We start from the raw sequence: 18,509 nt of genomic DNA, 5'->3' as shown, positions 1-18,509 counted from the left end.
GAGCTCAGCCAGGGCGTCCCTGCCCCCGGACCACTGTGCTCCCCACCTGAGCCTCCGCCTGGGCTGGGGCAGAACCGAGGGAAAATCCCACCAGCACGGAGCCTGCTCCTCCTCCAACATCACCATCCAGTGGCTTCCTGGGGACCCACCTAAGGAAACCTGGTGTATTAAAATCCAAATTTAAATAAAATGAAAGTTACTGAGCAATTGTTTTCTTAGCATAATGGTTCCCAAAAGGATTTCATAAATACGGCCTGACCAACAAATCCTCTTTCAAATGCAGCTTTCCTGGAAACAAGTCACTGCAGATCTGCAGATCAGGGGCCCAGGAATGTGCAAGGTGCCGACAGGAGAGAGAGAGGGCTGCGGTGGCCCCTGCTCTTATCTTGAGGGGGAGTCTGGCTGGCAGGCTGCATTTGCCCCTCCAACGACTCCGGGTGAGGCCAGGCACTGGGCTCTAACGGGTGACGGGCAGTTGAACGCTCCTGGGGCAAGTCACAGGGCACCAGCTCCCAACTGTGCTTCATAAATGGGGTCTGCACACGGCCGAGCATCACTTCCCCACTCTGAGATGCTAGGGGCTGGGCCTGCCAGCACGCCCCACCCCCCTCCACCCGCTCAAAGCACCCACAGTCAACAAGCACGTTGAGTCCAGCAGAAAGGGGAAAGGTGATGCGCACAGACTTTCCAACACCAACCGCCTGCGTGGTCAGGAGCACGGATGCTGGACCCCTGAGTCCAAGCCCAGCTTGGCCACGACCTGGCTGGGCAACGTGGCAAAGGCTGGGATGAACTTCTGGTGGCTGCCATAACAAATGGTCACAAACTGGGGGCTTACAATAATGGAAATGTATTCCCCTGCAGTTCTGAAATGAAGGTGTCAGCAGGGCTGCAACCCTACCAGAGGCTCCGGGGAGGGTCCTTCCTGCCTCTTCCTGCTGCTGGCTGCTCCAGGCGTCCCTTGGCTTGTGGCTGCATCGCTCTAGTCCCTGCCTTAGTCAAGTGGCCTTCTCCTCTGTCTCTGATAAGGATACCATCGTTGGATTCAGGGCACACCCAGATAATCCAGGATGGTCTCATCTTGAGGTCCTTAACTTGATGACATCAGCAAAGACCCTATTTCCAAATAAGGGCACGTTCACAGGTTCTGGGATGTGGACGTATCTTTTTGAGGGGCCACCATTCAACCCACTCCAGAGTTAACTGCATCGTCCCTCAGGTTCCACGACTACAAAACGGGGCTGGCAACAGCCCCCGCCTCAGAGGCTGCACGCACGGGACATTAGCAGATATGATGGAGCAGCGCACGGTGAGGGCACGCAGGTGGGGAGCATTCCTCCTCCACGACCCGTGGCTGTGCGCAGTGCATTCTGCATGGCCGCCTGCGTTCCTGGCCTGACCCCGCAGAGACGCCCCTCAGAGGAAGGATCAGAAACCGTGTATGCCCTCCCTGCCGCCCAGCTCCGTCTCAGTCTGTCTCCACCCTGTGCGTCCGTCCTCCCTCTGGGTGCACGGTGGGATTGTGGTCTCGCGTGGGTGAGGGAACCACACTGGGCATTGTGAGCGCCACTTTTCCCTGCGGTACAACCTAGGCCCCTGGGTGAGGCTCCCAGGTCGCCCACCCACCAAGGCAGCAATGGCCTCATTGCCCTAAGTCATGGGGATTTTGGTGGTGTTTGTTATCACAGTGTAACCCAGCCCATCCTGCCTGAGGTCGTCCTCATCTAAAATGGGTTGATGTGTCAGCCCCCCTATAACCCACCAGAGCACCGGGAGGATCACATTTAAGGAGGGAAGTCAGTTTGTAAACTGTAATGTGCTACAATGAATGTATTAATGTCCTGGGGCCACTGTCACTAAGTACCACAGACAGGGCAGATTAGACAACAGACATTCATTCTTGCAGTCTGGAGGCTGGACATCCAAGATCCAGGTGTCCCAGGGCTGGTTCCTCTGAGGCCTCTCTCTTTGGCACGCAGACTCTGTCTTCTCCCTGTGTCGAGCACAGGTGGAAGATAGCGGAGGAAAACCCCAGCCCTCCTTAGCCCCTCTGTGTAGTCCCCGCTTGGGTTCGACCACACGTGGGCGCTGCCCTCTCTCACTGCCTGGGTGGGGCTTGGTCTCCCGCAGCGTGTGCAGGCGGCGCACGTGGTATCCCCTGGAAGGGGTTGGGGTGGGTTTCTGCCCATGTTCCTGGCCGGGATTGGAGGTGCCGCTGACCAAGGGGCTGGGCTGGAACCCCGAGATGAGCACGGAGCCTGCCCCCCCGGCCCCGCCATCACTGCAGGGGGCTGTGCTCCATCTTCCTCTTTGAAAGGCCTGCTCTGATAGTCACTGCCAAGCCGTGCCCCTCTGTGCAAATAGCGCTACCCAGGGGTCCTGTCAGGCTCGTTTGCAACAAGAGAGGAGCCAATCCTGGGTGCTTGTCTCAATCTTCAAATTAACAATAATACAGCTTGCAACCTCTTGCCAACTAACAGCAGCTGCTAGGTCCCCATCTCCTCCCCTCCTGCCCGGCCCTTCCCTCTGAAAAGACGAAGAGTCCTCTCAGGGCCAGTCCTGGGCGGGGTGGCGTCTGTCAGTCGCCTGGGGTGGGCTTCCTCCACCAGCATCTCCACTGGACCCCAGCTGCTGTGTGAGGGGAAGGTGCCCCTGGGGGTGTCCAGGCTCGAGTCATCCCCCTGGGTGTCCCGGGGCTCTTGTGACAGGAAGCCTGCATCTCATTGGGCTGTATTTTGAGAGCTGTTATTTCTGCAATAGCTTTTTAAAAAAATCAATGTGAACGAGCCAGCATGTCAATAGAAGACAGTGCTAGGACTGGCCTGGCTGGCCATGATGGGGCCAGTGGTGACCAGGCTGAGGCTGGAGCCCAAGTGGGCAAAAGGGCATCCAGGCGGGGGCCCAGCTCCCAGCTTCCTCCGGACCCCTCTCTGCCCTTCTGCTTGAGACATGCTCCTTCTGCACAGCGGCGAGGAAGAGAACCCAAGTCCCACCTTGCAGGGACATGGGGCAAGAGTGAGGGCATATGCTGCATTTCCAGAAAGTTCTTTCCAAGTTCAGAGTGACCTGTAAACCCTGGGGATTCACTCTGACTGGGTATCAGTTTTCTCATTGATTACCCAGCAGTCAGGGGTAATGTCTGCAAGGTCCCTCGGCTCTGGTGGGAGGAATTTGGTCGATTCCTTCCTTCTGTGCTGTTTCCTTCTGCCAAATCTGAAAAGCAACCCAGGCCAAACTAGGCCCGGGTTTGGCACAAATGTCCTTTCAGCCTGGCCCTCCTGTAGCTGGACTGCACAAGCCCACAGCCAGCCAGGTCTGGACCCTGCCGTGGTCAGGAGTCATGGCGTGGGGAAGCAGCTCGGTATGGCTCAGGGTGGCCTGGGGTGGCCCAGGGAGGCCCACTGTGGCCTGGCATGGCCCAGGATAGCCCAGGTAGCCCGAGGTGGCCCTGGCTCAGAGATTGCTGCTCCTGTAGGCTTGGGCTGCTCTTTCTCCCTCCACCCTCAGCAGCCCTCAGTCTGTGCTCTGGCCTGGTCCAGGTGCTGCCCTGCGCACCCTGCCACCGTCTGCTCCCACCCCTTCCTGCTCTTCGGGGCCCCATGACATGAGGGAGCGCCCAAGGACAGCGGGCGTGTCTTCACACCTCCTGCCCAGCTCTACACAAGGCATGTCACCGCGTGTGCATCTCATTCACCCCCGCGGCCCTCTGAAGAGCTCTCGCTGGTATTTCGCTTCCCCACGTGAGGACACGGAGGCTCAGAGAGGCCCAGAAACTTGCCTGCAGCTGAGGAGGGAGGCAAAGCCAGGATTCACACCCATGGCATCTGATGGCAGCCTGGCCACAGAGAGCTTCCACCTTTGCCATCTGTCTTTCAGAAACCTGCTGTCAGAGGGACACGGCGATGGCACGGGACAGTTCACCGTCTGAAACCTGCTTGAGAGTCGAAACGCTGATGACAAGCAGCAGAGACGAACTCAAACAAGACCCTTTGGCCCTTCCTGCCCTCGGGCTGGCCATCGAGAACTCTGCCCACGGTCAGCCCGCTGGGCTCCAGGCCTGGCTCTGCCACTGACTGGCAGTGTGGCCCCCAACACATTCCTCCCTGCCAGCCAGGCTTGCTCACCTGCTGGAGAGATCCCGGCCCCTTCCAGCCCCAGGCGTCTCCAGTCCTGGGCTCTCAGGACTGGTCCAGTACGGCCGGCGCTAGTGAGAGGCTGGACGGTTGGCGTGAGAATGGAGGGGTCAGCCATCAGTGAGGAGGCCAGAGGGATCAGGGAGACCCCGTGGCAGGACCCTAGCCTACAGGCTTCTGGACACCACGTCTGGGGATGCCCAGCGGTATCCGAGCCACCCCGAGGTGGGTTTACTGCATCTTCCTCATATCCTAGGCCGGTTGGCCAGGGCCTGACTCCTCCCATCAAGATCCTCCTCAGCTAAGATGCCCCGAGGACCTTCCAGGGGACAGGACTGAGCCAGATGAGCTCCAGCTGTGTCCTTCCTAAGAGCCCTGTGGGGCCACAGCGACAGGGGGTGGAGACCTTCCAAGATGTGGACACTTGGGATCGGCGGGACCACCTGGAAATGCTACGCTGGCCAACCTCTGACCAGAACAAGCAGAGGACTCAGCCTCTCTGATCACCCCCGTCTCCTGCTCCCAGCCCCACACTGCAGATAATAAGCACGTTCTCTGTTTCTGTAGCTGATGTTCTGACATCTGGGGCCCGCTGACCCTGATGGGACGGCCCCTCCCAGGGCCGGCAGATTCCTCGAGATAGTAAAGAACTTGGCCCACAAGCTGCCTCTGTGTGCAAACCCGCTCATGCAGACCCACACCCCCAACACTCCAGGCTACCATCCCCCACCCTAACCACCCTGGGGCCAGGGGCCAGACAACCAGGGACAGCCCCTGTGCCCCCCGCCCCCCTCGCTGACTGATGCAAACCAGCCCGTCCTAAGCCTGCTGACTCTGCCTCACCCGTTCCTTGTTCCTTCCCTCGGAAACCACAGCGAAGGCTGTGCCCATGTTTCCCCTCCCCAACCCTGTGACCCGCCCTGGTGTTTCCCCATCCCCGTGAGGCCCCACCCCCTCCTCCTGGGATCTGTGAAGAGTGAACTCTCTTTTCAATGGCAGTCGTCTCCTGATCTGTTGACCTCGACATAGCGGATAATAATAAAACCTGTATTTTAAACACCGCACACACACAGCAGAAAGGCCTGGCCTGGCCACCCGCCCCAGTCCCCCTCCCTGACGGACGTGCACAGGAGGGTGAACACTCCAGTCCCCAGGGCCCCGACCGACACTGAGGTGGGAGCTGCGCAGCCCCAGAGGCCCCTGAAGACGGGCCAGGCTTGCCCTCCCTGGGACTCTGTGGGGTCTGGTGCCCTGGCTGGCTCCCCACACCACTGGGCCCTATTGCCCACGTTCCCGTCTTGTCCTGGGGAGGGCCAGCCACCTTGCAGCGGCTGATGCAAATCCACGGGATCTGGTTTGGGTGTCCGCAGAGAGGAGCCTGCTGTGAGGCGAGTCTGTTTTGTAAATATCCCTCGGGTCTGCCTACACCCCTGGAGCCATTGTCAGAGCACCTACAAAGGGAAGGGGTGCCCCAGGACTGGCCCCAGGACCACCAGACTTGGGCAGCATCGTCTGTGCCAGTCCGGCCCCCTTCACGCTCGTTGTCAGGACCTCCATCCGGGTTGGGGCATCTGTATCTCTTCATTTCCGCCCTCCTTCCAGAGTTCGCATCACGCCTCTGCTTATATTCCAGTACATTCTGGTGAAACAGCTGCCGGAGGCACACAGTCAACGCTTCCGTTGTCCATGATCCTATCATCCCTCGGCATTCCCTTCACTCCATGCCGCCCCTGGACCAAGCAGCCGCATCCTCACCTGTCATCCTGTCCTGCCCCCTCCACCCCCGCCGGCCGGTGACCTGGCACCGATAACCCCTGACGCTCTGTGCTCCTGGGAGCAACTTGGGTCTCTGCTGATGCTGGAAGCCAGCCTCCTGCATCTTCAGATTCCGTGTCACTTAAACTGCTTCCACTGTGGGCCACTTCCCACCTCCCAGACCTCCTGAGTCCTCGATGCCCAGGCCAGGGGCAAACTCTGTTGCCTCCCAGAATCCCCAGCGTGTGAAGAGGGTTCAGCCCCTCGCCTCTCCCTCTGGCCCGGCTTGCTGGCTCCCCTCCACATTGCCCATCTGACAGTCAGGGACCATCTCCTGGAATGCAGCAGAACAGAGAAGGCAGCAGAGACAGATGGAAGTGACAGGAGACCCGAGGCTGCTCCCGGGGGAGAGGGTGTAAACCCACGGCCCGGGCCTCCCCAGGGGTGGGACGAGGATGAGGTGCCTCCCTTCTAGAAGAGGAGATCTGGGGGTGCCCCTTTCTTAGGGTTTCCACAATCCTCAAGAGTAAAGATGGCTCCTGCCCTGGAGCAGAGGGCTCAGGCTTCTTAGCCGGAGTCGCAACGGGGCATGAAGATGCCCACGGTGGACTCCTGACCCCAGTGGAGAGGGGGTCGTCCTGCTCCACGAGAGGAGCGTTGACGTCTGAGCAAACAGACAGGAGAAGGAGCAGCGCTGGAAACGGGCTGATGCAGACGGGAGTTGGCCTGCTGCGGTCTCCCAGGGCATCCCAGCAGGACACACTCGATAGCTTCAGGGGTGGGGAATGCTCGGGGTGGCTTGGGTTTCCAGTCGGCAGATATGACCTCAAAAGGATGGCAGCTCACTTTCCAGTCTGATGCCCAGGACCCCGGGCCTCAGCAGAGCTGGGAAGCAGATGACCCCACGTGAAAGCCGCACACCAGGCTCTGAGAGCCTCTGTGACCTGCGGCCAGGCCCTTGCTCTGCGGCCCTATACTGCAAGGAGGGGGCGAGGGCCGCCAGCGCCCTTTGGAGCGGACGTGTTCCTTCACCTGGGACCCTGACGCCTGCAGCTGTGGGGGCTCTGGGCAGAGAGAACCTGGTCCCTTGGGCCAGGTGGCTCCAGGTTTGGATCTTGACTCAGGCTCCGCTGTGCGGCCAGCCCGGGTGGCCGTGCAGCCGGAGCCCCCTCACTGCAGTTACTGAGAGAGTGTGCCTGCCCTCCTCACCCCAGCGGGCTGCCCAGGCACCGCCTGGGCCGGAGCACATGCCTCCCGCTTCCAGCCCTCACTCCTTCCTGGCCCTGGCCAGCCTCCTCAGAGGAACCTCTGTCCTGGAGCTGATGTTTGTCACATCCTTACCTTTTAGGATACTTTTACCATGTGTATATGAATCTGTAAACAGTACAGTGCTCAGTTTTGCTTGATTTTGAGGTCCATACAAACTGAAGCACGTGGCGTAAAGTCTCCTGCAATTAGCTCTTTTTCACTCAATAGAATGTTCCTAAGATGACCCACATTGTTGCACGCGACGGTAGTCCATTCTTTTTCCTTGCTGCATACTATTCCATGTGTGACTATCGCACAACCTACATATGGAGTTGCTGATGACGAGCAGAGCATCTGGAACATTCTTGTCTGTGTGTCCTGGTACGTGTGTGGTTTCTCTAGACTCTATACCCAACATAGGACCCGTGTCTCTCCTGCTCCCATTATTCAACCAACCAGGCAGAGCCAGTGACCTGGACAAAGGAGGGGGTGTGTGCCTCACCTGGCAGGCAGGCCCAGTGATGCAGGTGTGTATCTGTGAGTGTGCATTTCTCTAGGTTATTTGGTGGTTTCTTGCTCATTGTAGCTACATCCCCAGGACAATGGGCCCTCCCAGGTAGGACACACCTGTGCTTTCACAGCTCCTCCCACACCAGCCTCTCTGAGGCCTGGGTGGGCAGGGGGTCAGAGGTCATGGTCAGTGAGGCCACCAAGGCCAGAGCTCTGCCTCCTTAGTGGGTTAAATGGACACAGGGGCTCAGAGGAGCACCGGCAGGGGTCTGGGGTGTCGGACTTCTCCAGCCATCTGGGAAGGACCCGCTGCTGTTTGTCAACCCGTTGCAGACAGATACTTTGCAAAACACAGTGAAAAGGAACGACTAGAAAAATGAAATAAAAAAGCAAAGATATACAAAATTCAAGGCCAGTGTTTTCACTGTCATATTCACAGACCTGGAGCCACTCGCTGACAGCCGTCCATGTCTGCCGGCGCCCTCAGTGTCAGTATTCGTCCTGTCGTGGGGCAGTGACAGGCGGCTCTTTGGGTGGTCTTCTTGGCGGCCACCTCAGTGGAGCTGTGCTGCTTGGACGTGGCTGGACGTCCGCCGCTCACAGCCCGGCCTCGTCTGTGAGGAAGGAAACGCCGAGGGAGTGCGGGCTCCAGCTTGGAGAGGTCTGTGGGCCGCTGCAGGCCTGGGGGGCAGGATGCTGCGGAGGGCGTGAGCAGGGGGGTCCGCCCCACCCAGACCTCGGGAACTGGTGTCTGGGGCTGGATCCACACCACGGATGGCATGCTGTTGAGGGCATATCATTTGGGGGTTGGAGTTTTTTTTAAACCATATACTGTAGTGGGTTGAATAATGTCCCCCCAAATTCATGTCAACTCAGAACCTCAGCATGTGGCCTTATCTGGAAACGTCTTTGCAGATGTGACCAAGTTAAGATGAGGTCACACTAGGGGTGCCCTAACCCGCGACTGGTGTCCCATAAGAAGAGGGAAATTCAGACACGGAGGAGAAGCCCCCGTGACAACGGAAGCAGAGACTGGAGCTATGCGACTGCAAGCCAGGAACCACCAAGGCCGGACGGCACCCGCCCGAAGCTGGAAGAGGCCAGAGGGAGTTGCTCCCGGAGCCTTTGGAGGGAGGGCGGCCCTGTCGACGCCTGGGTTTCATACCCCCGGCTTCAGACCCCCGAGAGAATGAATTCCTGCTGCCTGAGCCGCTCAGCCCGTGGTGCTTCATGAGGGTAGACCCCGGAAGCTCACACACGGACACGGACCTGTTGGGAAATATCCCATAGACGGTGTATCTGCACCTCCTGAGCACGTCTGAAGCCCCTTCCCCCGCTGGAGCTGATATGGTGGCTGTCACCCTACCTGGGGAACCCACCTTCTGTTCCCAACGGCCCCACCCCACGCCCAGCCCCTCAGGCACTCACTCCGCCTGCCCGGCCGGGCGTGGGAGCTTGCCACCCACCTCCACCCACCGGGTTATCCCTGAACGGGCCTGGCCTCTTGGCAGAAGGGGTGGTGGACTGCCATCCAGGGTTTGGCCCCTCGCTGCTCTGGCATTGCGGTGACATCGCTCCCCAGGCCAGCCACCCAACACCGATGGAAAGCTCTGGAAAACTCACCGCCAAACTCTTATGTCTAACGGAGCTCATGGGTGGTCCACGACTTTCCAGCAAACGGTGCTCTACACCCACCAGACCGGCTGAAACTAAAAAGACCAACACCACCAAGTGGGGAGCTGGGCCTCCCTCACCCCGCTGGCGGGGGTGAACGGACGCCGCGCTTTGGAAAACGGTGTGGAATGACCTAGTAAAACTGGAAGTGGGCCCCCCAAGACCCAGTGAAGGAGCATTCCACACGCGTGAAGTTCAGCAACAGAAGAACTGAACCTGGTGGAGGTCAGAGGTCAGAGGTCAGAGGAGAGGCTACGCCTGGGGTGGTCACTGGGAGGGGACACGCCTGGCACAGAGGCCCTCGGTGCGTGCCGGGGGTGCTCCTGATGTTGATCGCATTACAGGGATGCTGGGTACGTGGGTGTAGACACGTGAAAACGTGTTGGGCTGGACACTCAGGGTTTGTGCTTTTATGATATGTAAGCTACACCTCAACTTTAAAATGCTTTTTGAAAAGTCATTCTAAGGGTGTGCTTTTGCCAGAATCAAAACCTACTCGGCTACAATTAGGATATGCAACTATGTACTAGGGGGCTTTGAGGAGTCAAAAAAAAAGGAAGATTGGCAACAGATGTTAGCTCAGGGCCAATCCTCCTCACCACCCCACCCCCCCCAAAAAAAAAACACACCACAGACAACCGACCTGGAAGGTCGCTGACGTGGAGCTGCCAGGGAGCCACTGGTCTTTCTCTCCAGGAGGCTCACACGAGCAGGCTGGGGTCGGAGTGATGCAGCCCCCGGGTCTCACCCCTGAGCCCCCCTCCAGCCTCTGACAGAAGCGGGCAATGAGCTGCTCGCCCTGTTGGACAAGTGTCTGCCGCGTGTGGAGTGTGTGCCAGATGGTGCTGACAGCTCAGGGCTCTGTGGACGGGAAGCACAGGCTGTGCCTTCAGGGCGCCTGCAGCCCTTGGGGGACAGTGACCACCCTGCCCAGTGGGCCTAGGAGGTGGACTCAGGACAGCAGGAGCTGCACAGGGCGCTGCCCCGGCGGGGAGGGAGAAGGAGGGAGGCCCCGTGAGAGTCCGGGGCAGAGACGTAGAGAGAGGTGGGGACACACGCTCCTGAGCACGAGGCCAGAGCGAGGTGACTGGGAGACAGGAGAGGCCTGGCATACTCCAGGGACAATTGGGAGACGGTCCAGTAGTGAAGGGCCCCACCCTGGGGACATGCCCCCTTCCCGGTGGGCCCAGCTCAGCCGGAAGCCCAGCTGTGCCCCTTCCAGCTGAGAACCCAGCATAGGTCCTTGCCTCTAGGACTCAGTTTCCCCAGCTGTAATTTGGGGAAACAATGATACGTGCCTCCGCGTCCTGGTGACAGTTACATTACGAGGCCATGTCCAGCATCGGCTTGGGGCCAGGAGGTCAGCAGTCTGCCTCCTTTCCCAACTGTGGAAGCGTCAGGCCTGATGGAACGATTGGAAACGGGCTCACCAGGAGCCGCTGGGCAAGGAAGCCCGCCTCAGCAGAGCCGCTGGGGTTTTTCTGGCGTCAACAGCCCTCGACGTCTCTGTGCTGATGACAGACTCCTGGGAGCTGGGACCCACGCCGCCTCCGTGCAGAGCAGCGTCCGGCGGGTGGACAGACAGGCCTGGGGCTTATCTAGCGCACCGTGTCTGCATGCCTTTCTAATTCAGGGCTTTTCCAGCAGCATGGGGCTCCTTAAATGGGCAGACGTGGCCCGATTGCACCGGCCTGGTCATCGGCTCTGGGTTCAGTCGTCTGTCACATGCCACTGTCCCACAGGAGTCCTCGCAGGTGAGACGGGTCACTCCCCCCCACCCACCCGCCGGCCCCTAGGGCCTGGGTCTGTGTGTCCTGAGCAGCTGCAGGACGCCGCGTGCTCTGAGCACCGAGAGCTGGACTTTGGGGGCTCGCTTGGCTCCAGGAACAGACCCCCATCCCCGGCGCTGGAGGCGCAGACAGCGCACACCAGCTTTAGCAATTTCCCAAATGAGCTCCCCTTTGCACTTGAAAAATCACCTCCAAAGCGGGTAAGGAAGAAACATTTCTGAAATCAAGGAAGATTCTAATGGGAAAAGGCAGGCGATTAATCTACAGGGCCCCCGAACACAGCAGACGCAGGTGCTACCGTCTGAGCGTGGCCAGCCCTGAGCTCCCCGTGCTGCAGCCGAGCTGGCTGTCAGGGGGTCTCCAGCCAGGCAGGAATGTCCCCGAGCTGCAAGGGGCCCACGCGTGGCTAGCACACCCTGGATACCCAGGGGCTTAAGGAAACTGGAAAGTAGGTCCGCTTATGGGAGCTTGGGGGCCCCCAATCCTGATGAGTTCAAGATACTCCCACCCAGGTCACCCCCTCCGTGAGAGCCCCCTGCACGGCCCGCAGACAGACATTTGAGGGCTGCGGTTCCAGCCCAGGGGTAGATCTGGCCCCCCTCGGCGTGAGGTCTGGGGGGCCTTGCCACACAGGGAGTGCTCCTAAAGTGCCGTCACAGAGACCTCTCGGTCCTGGCTTTGAAGAAAGCATCTCATAAACCCCACCACATGGGGCGAGGGCTGGGCTGCCTCCCGGTGTCTTGGGCACCCCCTGAGGTCTGCGGTGTGGTGAGAGCTGCTCCCCGGCCTGAGTCTGGCCTCCCCTTCTTGTTGCTGCCCCCCTGCGCCTCTTTCCTGACCCCACTGGGCACGTTCGCTGCCCTCACTGACCCCGTCTCTGCCCCTGCAAGCATCAGGCATTTGGACTCACATCAAGGTGGAGGAGGTGCTCCCTCAGCGTGTCTCCATGAGTGCTGGATGACTGCTGAGTGGCCCATGGGGTTCAAAGGCCGTCTATCCGTCCGTCTGTCCTGAGTGGCCCCCTCCAGCCTCCCGTACCCAGCTCACCACCCCCCACCGTGGGATGAGGGTCCCCGAGAGCCAGGAGTTCCTTCTCCCCCTTGGCCCCCTCGCAAATGTGTCCTGGTGCCCATCTTCTCCCATCTGGGCCACCTGCCCTGGGGTCTGGCTGTGCGTTCAGTCCACACTCAGGATGTCCACACTCTCCTTGCTCACTTAAACCCACGGCAAAGAGGGCACTGGGGTTTGGGGAGACTTGCTGCCCTGGGGACAGCCTTCTATGTTTTCCAGAAGGTTCTGGAAGCCCGCCCTCTGCAGAGCTCTGATAAACACTGTATGGATTCTCTGGAGCTTCCCACTCCTTTCTGGTTTTGTTCTGGGTTTTTTTGTTTGTTTGTTTTTTTGTTTTTTTGGTGAAGAAGATTGGCCCTGAGCTAACATCTGCGCCAATCTTCCTCTATTTTATGTGTGGGATGCCACCACAGCATGGCTTGATGAGCAGTGTGTAGGTCTGTGCCTAGGATTCAAACCCGCAAACACCTGGCCAGCCCCTACTCCTTTCTGATGCATGCACGGTGCCTCCTGCCAGCCCCAAGGAGGAGGGTGGGGGGTGCGTTTCAAGGCAAACTTCCTGAAATGGAGCCCACTCCTCATCTGTTGAGTTTACCCCTAAATAGACTCTCCCCACAACCCGTGGCCAGGGAACCCGCTGGGTCTGGACCCTTTCCTCCCTGGAAACATCTCCCCAGGGGGGAGGAGCTGTGGGAGCATCGAGAGGAAGAGGCCTCAGGACCCGCGTGGTGGCTGGCCCCCGAGGTGCCTCGGCTCCGTCCGCAGCTCTGCAGACAACCCAGGAGCCCAGAGTTGGGGCTTCTGCTATGTCCCAAGTGCTGGGCCAGAGTGTGTAGGTCCCAGGGGACTAGACTCCCTGTGTCCTCCAGGAGCCTTCAGCCCCGGAGGGAACTCACCCCGGGACTTAGTTCTAACCCTGTGAACCTGAACTTCTTGACTAAACTGCAGCCCGACGTGACCCAGTGCTCTCTCAACAGTCACCCCCTCCTGGGGTCCTGAGTCATGGCTGGAAGGACGGGGGTCCCAGAGGCTGGAGGCAAAAACCGGAGAGAATCTCCAGGTCATCATTTTGCCTGCCGCCCCGACCCATTCTGTTCTGGGAGATGTGAGTAAACAGAGGCACGTGGCACTCACCCAGGCCCTACACGTGAGTCGTGCAAAGCCGACTAAGAGCCCTCGGCCTCCTCGTGCTTTTGAAGACAGCCACCGTTCACGCCCTCCAAGTCGCCATCAATCATGAGGGGTCCCGAGAGACTCAAGTCTCTGGCCCGGCTCTCAAGACAGGCATCTCCTCCCTGGGACCAAGCCCCCTCCGGGGCAACACTCTGAAACCGTGGAAAGAGTGTAGGGCAGGTGTCGTCGGCCCCTTCCTGTGATGGGACCCAGGCCCCCGACGTGGGGCTTGAGGGGACATGCTGGCCGGGGTGGGCCTGCTTCGGGCGGGGTCTTAAAGGAGCACCATTGCCTGCACTAAGGCGAGTGGAGCCCATGCCCTCCCAGGAGAGCCCCCGGGAGCGGCCGGCAGCCATGGCCCCGTTCCATGTCCCTGCCCATGCTGTGGGGCAGCAGGGCCACCCTGGGATGCCGGTGGTGTTGAGGGTCCCTGGCGAGGCCGTGTCCTCTTTGCTGGAAGCCAAAGGGTTCCATCCAGGAGGAGACAGGAGCAGGGCAGCGGCGGGATCTGCAAGGACCACTGAGCGCCCAGTGGCCTTCTGCCGAGTCTCGCATTAGGGGCACAGAGGTGGACACACCCACAGGGACAGACCTGAGCGTGGCAGCTCAGCACAGAAAGGAGCTGGGGTGTCGAGCGGCCCCCATCTTGCCAGCTGTCTGAGCCCAGGAAGAGAAGCAGGACCTTCACGCGGCCCCGCGAGGCTAGGAGCGGCTGCATGGGCTGCCACAGACAGAGGTCTCTGCAGCATCCACGCCACCCGCTCCTCTGTAGCCCCTCGGTCGCGGCAATTTCCCCTCCGGGGCTCCCCCGCTGCGGGCGCAGGGCTCCTGGAAGTTGCCCCCGAGCCTGGGGTGGGCTGTCCCCTCGGCCCACGTGGACGCCCCTTTCATGGGAGCAGCTCAGTTCTTTGGGCCTGACGCTCCAGCTGCTGGTCCCACAGAGACTTCGGAGTCTGACTGTCGGGCTCTGGGATGACCTGTCAGGCCTGTGGGCGCTGGAGGAAGGGCTCCGGGACAAAGGAGGCTGGGGAGCACTCGTGAGGGTCCTGGGGCCCCCCTGACAAAGCACTGCAGACCGGCCGGCCGGAACGACAGAAACGTGTGTTCTCACAGTCTGGAGGCCACAGGTGCAGGATCAAGGTGTCCGCTGGTCCTTCCAAGCCCCCGAGGGAGGCTCTGTTCCATGCCCTCTCCCAGCATCTGGTCTTCAAGGGCCATCTTGGCGCCCCCTGGCTTGGGGGAGCCCAGCTCTGCCCTCAGAGGAGAGGCTGGGTTACTCCATGTGACACAGCCTGGCGGGCAGGACCCCCGCACGCGTACGCATGCACACGCAGCGCTCGTCTCTAAACCAAGCCCAACAGCCCCACCCAGGGGACCCTGGACCCCGCTCTCCCCGAGGCTCCACAGGGGTTAGGGCTTGGCCCCATTTGAGCCCCGGCTGTGTTGCCCGCAGGCCAGGGCTCGTGGCTGAGCTGTGGCCCCTCCAAGCCAGACGTGGTGGGAGGTGCTCAGAGATCTAGAAGGGATGCAGAAGGAGCACTCAGGGGCAGCCTAAGGGACACAGGCAGGGAGGCGAGGCTGCTGTCCGGGCCGGAGGAGGCAGGGCAGAAAGCGGAGGAGGAAGATGATGTCGAGCCAGGTTTCTGAGCTTTGGTCTGCCATTGCTTCTAAAAGAGGCCAAATGGGCTGCAGCACCAATCGCACTGCTCAGCGATCACCGCGGGTGAGTGCTGGCAGGGAGGTGGATGGAGGGCTTGGGGGTCACTGTCCTGGGCTGTCGGGGTGGGGCACAGCCCAGGTCAGTGGAGGGGTCTTCTCCCCCACCCCACCCTCTGTTCATCCTCCACGGATGTGGCAGCAGCCGCAAAGCCCCTGGGACTTGCATATGTCGGCTGGGGCCCCTTCCACCCTGGTCTGACCTTCACGGGACACTGCCAGCGAGGTCACTATGCACCCCAAGTCCCGTGAGGCCTGTTTGGGCTTGTTTATTTTAGTTTGGGGTGTTTTCCTTTCAAACCAAAGCATCTGAGACAGACGAGTATAAGATGGCTTGTCCGTCAGGAAGACCACAGCCCCGAGACCCCGGAAAGGGAACTTGGGAAGGGCCCCGAAGAACAGCACCCTCAGGAAGCAGCACAAACCGCCGGCATCGTGTCTCCCTGAAGGCCAGGTCAGTCCTCTGCCAGCCGTGGGTAGACGCAGCTGCTCCCCACGGCCGCCAGCACCCCACCACGGGCCTCCAGCATCTCCTCCCACTCAGCCCTGCAGCCCGGAGTCAGCCGTGCGTGCTCAGAGCCCGCCAGACGCTTCAGTGAGCTGAGGGCATGCGCCCCACGAGAAGACGACCGAGGGAACTGGAACGCCAGCTTCTCCTACCTTCCGGTGTGTCTTGAGTGGGAAATCTTCAAAAGTCCTTTCTCAAATTAAAAAATATTAATATAAGCTTTCAAGGATTATTTTTACATTTGTAAGATTTTTAAAGTGAAACAACAAATTTGTTTGTGACTCTGAAAGCCACACTTTCCCCAGGGCCCCTGAGCACGCAGGGTGTGACGGGCGGGAGAGAGAACCAGGACCATGAGGACAGAGGGGCCCGCAGGCTTCAGAGTCTCTGGGGGGAGACGGAGGGGAGGGCCGGGGAGGAGGGAGTCAGCGGCAGCCGCCGGCCTCTCCTCCACAGCATCCTGTGTGACCGCCAGGTCGGGAGGCCTTGCTCTGTGTTACAATACCGCCAAGTACTTCCTGGGCAGAAACGCCAGGCTCAGGCTTATCTACAAAGTGCTGTCCCCTGGTGGGCCCCCCCACCCCAGCACCCGGCCCCCTCCTGGCCCCCCTCACACCCTCCTCTCTTTCTCTCCACTTGGCACCATCTGTCTCCTTGCCTGGGTTGTAGAAGGCATTCATGGACCCACTTCTCAGATGGAGACACTGAGGTGCAGACAAGGTTCTTGCCTGGTCCTGGCTCTCATGACCAGTTAGGGGCAGAGTGGGGACCCTTCCACACCCCGCTCCCTTGTCCTACCCGCCGAGCCCCTGGGAGGCGTCCCTCCTCCGCTGTGGTGTGGCTCAGCCTCACTCCCGGCTCCACGGCCCATACTCACACCCTACGCTCTGGACTGACCAAGGAAGGGAAGGCAGCTGTTTAAATAATAAACCCTCGGAACACCTGGGTTTTCATTAAGACCCTGAATCCAAAGAGAAAAGAAGAAATGCTGTAAAGATTGCTGGCGTTTTGGAAAGCTGAATTATGGGTGTCCGTCTTCTGGGTGGCATCCATCTCCATCCGCCTCTATCTCCCCGGCCTCGGGCGCAGGCTGCAGGGTGCTCACGGGTCTTCCTTTTGGGCACATGGAGCAGGAGTTGCAGGGGAGGGGAGGGGACATGAGCCAGGTCCAGGGTGCCCCCGCCAGCCTATCTGTGACGGGCCTGGGGTCGTGATGCCCACAGTGATGGGACTGGACGGTGCCCTGTCATGGCCGTGCTTCCTCCGTCCCCAGGCACCTGTGTCTCGCAGGGCCCCGAGGGAGCCCAGGACCGGCCAGTGACCCGGCGTGGCCCAGCCTTACCTGCAGCGGGAGCAGCAGAGGACCAGCTGTCAAGGGCGCTGGACGGGGAGGCAGGAAGCGCCCTGTTTGTCCGGAGCAAACTCCAGCAGTCACTCCTGCCACAGACCTCCCACTTCCTATATAGAAATGAGAGCTTCTTCACGAGGGACTTTTTGCTTCAACAAACCCCAAAGAGATTACGAACGGGAGGGCCATGAGCCCGCACCCTGGGTGCTGTGAAGGGGGCAAGCAGAGCTGTCCACCCCTGCAGAGAGAGGGTCCTGAACTGACCACCACACATACCACCTCCCTTGGAGGGGGAGCCATGATTCCACGATTTGACAGATGGGGAAACTGAGGCACAGAGTTAAATGACTCAACTCTAGAGACACGGAATGAGAAGTGGCCAAGCCGTGTTTGGACCTGGGCAGCCTGTCCACCCCCGAACCCGGATGGCCAGCGCTAGGCCCTGACGGTTAGCGGCATGGAGCACCTTTCCATGCACCCGTTGGCCACCTGTGTGTCTTCTTCGTTGAGATGTCCATTCAAGACTTCAGCCCACTTTTTAACCTGGTAGGTTTTTTTGCTGTTGAGTTGTAGGAGCTCCTTATATATTTTGACTATTAACTTGTTATCAAATCTGCAAATATTGCCTCCCATGCTGTAGGTAGCTTTTCACCCTGCGGCTTGTTCCCTTTGCCGTGCGGAAGCAGCTCTTCAGTCTGCTGCGATCCCACTTGTCCAATTTCCCTTTTGTAGTCTGTGCTTTTAGTGTCAAATCGTGGCCAAGACCAACGTCATGAAGGTTTTCTCCCGTGTTTTCTTCTAGAAGTTTTCAGATTTAAGGTGTAAATCTTTCCTCCACCTTGATTTTTGTATATGATGTGAGATAACGGACCAATTTCACTCGTTTGCTCATGAATATCCAGTTTTCCCAACACCATTTATTGAAGAGACTGTCCTTTCCCCCATTGTGTGTTCTTGGCTCCCTTGTTGAAGAGCTGTTGGCTGTATTTATTTCTGGGCTCTCTATTCTGTTCCGTTGGTCCATCTGTCAGTTTTTACACCAGTACCACACTGTTTTAATCGCTGTAGCTTTGCGATTTATTTTGAAATCAACGCAAATCAAAACCACAATGAGATATCACTACACACCTGTTATGGTGGCTATTTTCAAAAACAACAAGGGCAGTAAGTGCTGACGAGGCTGGAGAGAAATTGGAGCCTTGTGCCCTGTGGGTGGGAACGCAGAATGGTGCAGCTACGAAAAACAGTGTGAGTTCTTCAAAAAATTAAAACCGGAACGACCACACGATCCAACATTCCCTCTCCTGGGCTTTTATCCAAAAGAATTGAAATCAGTCTCTGGAAGAGGTTTCTGCACCCCTGTGTTCACTGCAGCGTTATTCACAACAGCCAGGAGGTGGAACCCACCTGTGTCCATCCACAGGCGAATGGATAAAGAAACATGGTCTATATGTACAATGGAATATTACTCAGCCTTAAAAAGGAAATCCTGCCATATGGGACGATAAGGATGAACCTTAAAGACATGCTGAGTGAAATAAGCCAGACACAGAAGGACCAATCCTGCATCGTTCCACTTATAT

This window comes from Equus quagga, unplaced genomic scaffold (assembly GCF_021613505.1).
Source record: "Equus quagga isolate Etosha38 unplaced genomic scaffold, UCLA_HA_Equagga_1.0 73442_RagTag, whole genome shotgun sequence".
Taxonomy (NCBI): domain Eukaryota; kingdom Metazoa; phylum Chordata; class Mammalia; order Perissodactyla; family Equidae; genus Equus; species Equus quagga.
The sequence above is the reverse complement of the archived record's forward strand: the minus strand, read 5'-3'. Positions refer to the sequence as shown.